Source organism: Bombina bombina, chromosome 6 (assembly GCF_027579735.1).
Source record: "Bombina bombina isolate aBomBom1 chromosome 6, aBomBom1.pri, whole genome shotgun sequence".
NCBI classification, from domain to species: domain Eukaryota; kingdom Metazoa; phylum Chordata; class Amphibia; order Anura; family Bombinatoridae; genus Bombina; species Bombina bombina.
This window is the reverse complement of record NC_069504.1, coordinates 958,330,828-958,336,827: the sequence shown is the minus strand read 5'-3', so window position 1 is coordinate 958,336,827 and position 6,000 is coordinate 958,330,828.

Below are 6,000 nucleotides of genomic sequence, written 5' to 3'. Positions count from 1 at the left end.
TGTGGTCACTCCCTTGACCTGATCTTTAGCTATCGATGCACTCTCTCAAACTTCACAAACTCCCCCTTTCCTCTTTCTGACCACCATCTTCTTACTTGCACCATATCATCCCTCCCTACAACTCTCCCTCCTTCTGCTCCTCACACCAAACTTCACAGAAGCATTATGTCATTAGATCAACAACAGCTTTCTAATTCCCTCAAACCTCTCCTCTCATCCTTCTCCTCCTTTTCCTGCCCTGACCAATCTATTTGCCACTATAAATCCACCCTTACATCCGTCCTTGACAATCTCGCCCCTCTTACCATAGCTCGGAAATCAAACACTCATCCTCAGCCCTGGCATACTCCTCTGACACGATACCTATGCAGATGTTCCCGTACTGCTGAGTGGCACTGGAGAAAATCTAGGAGTTCAGCTGATTTTCAACATTACAAATGTATCTTGAACTCCTACTATTCTGCCCTTAATTTCCATAAGCAACACTACTTCTCTACTCTTATCTCTAATCTTTCTTCAAACCCAAAACGTTTGTTCTCCACTTTCAATACCCTTCTTCGCCCTCCCCCCCTCCTAATACAACTTCTCTGTCAGCTCAAGACTTTGCCAGCCACTTCAATAACAAAATCGACTCCATCAGAAATGAAATCAGCTCTCAACATAATTCCATTCTCTCATCCCCTCAAATGCTCTCAATCAACCACAACCCACATAACCTTAAACTTAGCTCATTCTCCCCTGTTACTGAGGAAGAAGTTTCAGCACTTATACTGCGCTCTCACCTCACTACCTGTCCCCTTGACCCTATCCCCTCACAGCTACTCCCCTCCCTCTCTGCTACCCTTACCCCTATACTCACACACACTTTCAACCTCTCCCTCAGCAGCGGTATATTTCCCTCATCGCTGAAACATGCACTGGTCACACCTATCCTCAAAAAACCTTCCCTTGATCCTACCTCCCCATCCAACTACCGGCCTATTTCCCTCCTCCCTCATCAAAGCTTCTCGAAAAACAAGTTTATGCACGCCTATCCCATTTCCTTACAATAAACTCCCTCCTTGACCCACTGCAATCTGGATTTCGTCCCCATAACTCCACAGAGACAGCAATTGTTAAGGTTACCAATGACCTACTTACAGCAAAATCAAAAGGCCACTTCTCTCTGCTTATCCTCCTTGATCTGTCCGCAGCCTTTGACACTGTTGACCACCCTCTTTTGCTCCAAACCCTCCAATCCTTCGGCATCTGTGACACAGCCCTCTCGTGGCTCTCTTCCTACCTGTCAAACCGTACCTTTAGTGTAGCCTTCTCTGGGGCCTCCTCTGCCCTGTCACCACTTTCTGTCAGAGTACCGCAAGGCTCTGTCCTCGGTCCCCTTCTCTTCTCAATCTACACGTCATCACTAGGTTCCCTAATAAAGTCCCACGGTTTACAATATCATTTGTATGCCGATGACACCCAAATCTACTTAATTGCACCAGACCTATCTCCTTCCTTGCCCGTGTCACTAACTGTCTTTCTCACATCTCTAACTGGATGTCCTCTCACTACCTCAAGCTAAATCTCTCCAAAACTGAGCTCCTTATTTACCCCCCTTCTTCAAAACTCTCCACCCCCAATCTCTCTATAACTGTCGACAACTCCATCATTACCCCTACCTTGCATGCCCGATGTCTCGGGGTCACATTTGACTCAGATCTTTCTTTCACTCCTCACATTCAGTCCTTGGCTAAAACCTGCCGCTTCCACCTTAAAAACATCTCTAAAATTAGACACTTCCTTACACAAGACACAACTAAGATTTTAATCCACTCTCTCATTTTTTCCCGCCTCGATTACTGCAACTCTGTCCTCTCTGGTCTCCTCACCTGCTGCCTAGCTCCTTTACAATCCATAATGAATGCCTCTGCCAGACTCATCTTCCTTACACGTTGCTCTTCATCTGCTGCACCTCTCTGCCAATCCCTTTACTGGCTTCCTCTTGCCTCTAGGATCAATCACAAAACTCTCATTCTGACATACAAAGCCCTCAACTGCACTGCTCCCCCCTATATGTCAGACCTTGTCTCCAGATACTCTCCCTCCCGTCCCCTTCATTCTGCTCATGACCTCCTATTCTCCTCCTCTCTTGTCACCTCATCACACTCCCATTTACAGGACTTCTCCAAACTGGCTCCCATCTTGTGGAACTCTCTGCCTCACTCCACAAGACTCTCTTCTAGTTTTAAAAGCTTCAAGTGCTCCCTAAAGACTCTACTGTTCAGGGATGCATACAACCTATGCTAACCTTTCTTTATACCAGAACCTCTCCTCCATTGCTATCCCCTGAACCCCCTTAGCATGTAAGCCTAAGAGTCCAGCTGTTTGTAGAGAACCTTCTTAAGAGCTGACTACAACAGTGCAACTCTTGGCAGGGCCCTCTACCCATTGCCTTTGTTTATAGTGCTGCAGAATCTGTTGGCGCTCTACAAATAACCGATAATAATAATAATAATAATTAGGGTCTGGAAAAGATTAAACCTGGAAGTGGGAACAAAACCAAGCCCATAGTTCAAAACTTTTAGTTCTGTGTCACACTCACTAGGTGTATAACTACTAAGGTTAACTACATTAAGATGACCTTTTTCCTTACCTATAGTTGGTGTTGGTATTTGTTTGATTTCTTCCCCTGTCTCTGACGATGGTGTGCCTGATGGGTTTTTGGGATTGTCCCTCCCTGGGCTCCTCTTCCTCCTCCTCCTGCTGAGTTTTTGGGGGGCATCTGAAAATCTGTCTCAATTTCATTTCTCTCTTTATCAGTGCTAGTCATGTCATATTGTGTAGACATAGTGTATTTATTTTTAGTACTAGTTTTACTATTTGTATTGGTATTGTGTTTTATAATATTGTCATCAATAACAACATTTTTCTTAGCATAAGGAGAGTTAGATTTTAGAATAGGTTTAGGAACCAATATAGATTGTGTGGTCAATTCTGTAGTTAATTGTTCCCCGTCTGAACTAGAGTTACCCCCACAGTCAGTGTCACTCACTTCCTTCCCTTTAATGAACCTTTGCCTGTTCCTGTTTCTAGATCTATTTATATTTATTTTCTGCCAAATATATACTCTACCCATACCATAATCATTTTGGTCCCGTATGAACTTTTCATGGTTTCCACGGTATGAGATCTTTTTTTAAGGCTACAATTGTATTTTTTAAGACAATATGAAACTCTTTGTAGTGTTTCAATCTGTTTTCCTTAAACTCTATAATAAGTTTCATAAGTGCAAATGAACATGTAGTTAAAGCATCATTCCACTTTTCTATGAAAAGTTGGTCCTCTGTCATGAAAGTGGGAAATTTTCTTATACGAAGTCCTCTAGGTACAATCTGCAATGTTATAGCGGTCAGGTGAGCAGGCAAACACTGAGGGATTTGACATCTGGTCTGAACAAACAGTACACCGCAGTGGATACGTTTCACTGAATTTGCTACAACAGTGAGGAATAATACAGCACTAAGGACTACCGTACTGGCAATCAAAGGGAGAAGCCTGAAGGTGATTGACCACACAATCTATATTGGTTCCTAAACCTATTCTAAAATCTAACTCTCCTTATGCTAAAAAAAATGTTGTTTTTGATGACAATATTATAAAACACAATACCAATACAAATAGTACAACAACTAGTACTAAAAATAAATACACTATGGGGGATATCTATCAAGCCATCAACCTGAAATACGCTGGAATTCCGCAGTGTAATTGTGGCGAGCTTGATTCAACCTAGTTATCAAAGCCTACAGACTGGCAAAAGTTGAGATCTGTGATGTAATATACGATCCGCCGGTCTCAATCCGACACAGATCGATGCTTACGTCATTATAGATGTTCCGAATAAACATTTGGCACTATTTGACACTTTTTCAAAGTTATCAAATAGTTAACCGGTACGCTCACGGCTATTCCGGCCCAGTACCTGGTTTTCAATCCGCCATCCTGGAGGCCGCAAATGCCATAGGGATCAATGGGAGTCTGAAAGCAGCGAAAGCTTATGCTCAATGCTGCCAGATATCCCATTGATTTCTATGGTAGAAAACCAGTAACGTTTACACCTAACACCCTAACATAAGCCCTGAGTCTAAACACCCCTAATCTGCTGCCCCAACATCGCCTCCATCTACATAATGTTATTAACCCCTATCCCGCCGCTCCCGGACCCCACTGCAACTAAATAAAAGTTTTAACCCCTATCCCGCCGCTCCCGGACCCCACCGCAACTAAATAAAAGTATTAACCCCCATTCCACCACTCCTGGAGCCAGCCGCAACTAAATAAATGTATTAACCCCTAAACCCCTGGCCTCCAACATCACTACCACTTACTAAACCTATTAACCCCTAAACCGCCAGCCCCCCACATTTCCATAAACTAAATTAAGCTATTAACCCCTTAACCTAACAACCCGCTAACTTCACATGAAAATTACAACATCCCTATCTTATAATAAATGTAAACTTACCTATAGAATTAAATTAAACTATATTAAACTATTAATTAACCTACCCTATTATACTAAAATTACATTAAACTACCAATTAAATTAACTATATTACATATTTAAAAGCCTAACCCTACTCAAATTATTTAAATCTACAATTAAAAATTATTAAATTACTAAAAAATAAACACTAACGGCTAGATTTAGAGTTTTGTCGGTAACGACCCGCGTAGCTAACGCTGGCTTTTTTCTGGCCGCACCTTTAAAATAACTCTGGTATTGAGAGTCCACAGAATGGCTGCGTTAGGCTCCAAAAAAGGAGCGTAGAGCATATTTAACGCAACTGCAACTCTCGATACCAGAGTTTCTTACGGACGCGGCCAGCCTCAAAAACGTGCTCGTTCACGATTCCCCCATAGGAAACAATGGGGCTGTTTGAGCTGAAAAAAAACACCTGCAAAAAAGCCGCGTTCAGCTCCTAACGCAGCCCCATTGTTTGCTATGGGTAAACACTTCCTACGTCTGCACCTAACACACTAACATGTACCCCGAGTCTAAACACCCCTAACCTTACACTTATTAACCCCTAATCTGCCGTCCCCGCTATCGCTGACCCCTGCATATTATTATTAACCCCTAATCTGCCGCTCCGTAAACCGCCGCTACTTACATTATCCCTATGTACCCCTAATCTGCTGCCCCTAACACCGCCAACCCCTATATTATATTTATTAACCCCTAATCTGCCCCCCACAACGTCGCCTCCACCTGCCTACACTTATTAACCCCTAATCTGCCGACTGGAGCTCACCGCTATTCTAATAAATGTATTAACCCCTAAAGCTAAGTCTAACCCTAACACTAACACCCCCCTAAGTTAAATATAATTTAAATCTAACGAAATTAATTAACTCTTATTAAATAAATTATTCCTATTTAAAGCTAAATACTTACCTGTAAAATAAATCCTAATATAGCTACAATATAAATTATATTTATATTATAGCTATTTTAGGATTTATATTTATTTTACAGGTAACTTTGTATTTATTTTAACCAGGTACAATAGCTATTAAATAGTTAAGAACTATTTAATAGCTAAAATAGTTAAAATAATTACAAATTACCTGTAAAATAAATCCTAACCTAAGTTACAATTAAACCTAACACTAGACTATCAATAAATTAATTAAATAAAATACCTACAATTACCTACAATTAAACCTAACACTACACTATCAATACATTAATTAAAAACAATATCTACAAATAAATACAATGAAATAAACTAACTAAAGTACAAATAATAAAAAAGAACTAAGTTACAAAAAATAAAAAAATATTTACAAACATCAGAAAAATATTACAACAATTTTAAACTAATTACACCTACTCTAAGCCCCCTAATAAAATAACAAAGACCCCCAAAATAAAAAAATGCCCTACCCTATTCTAAATGACTAAAGTTCAAAGCTCTTTTACCTTACCAGCCCTGAACAGGGCCCTTTGCGGGG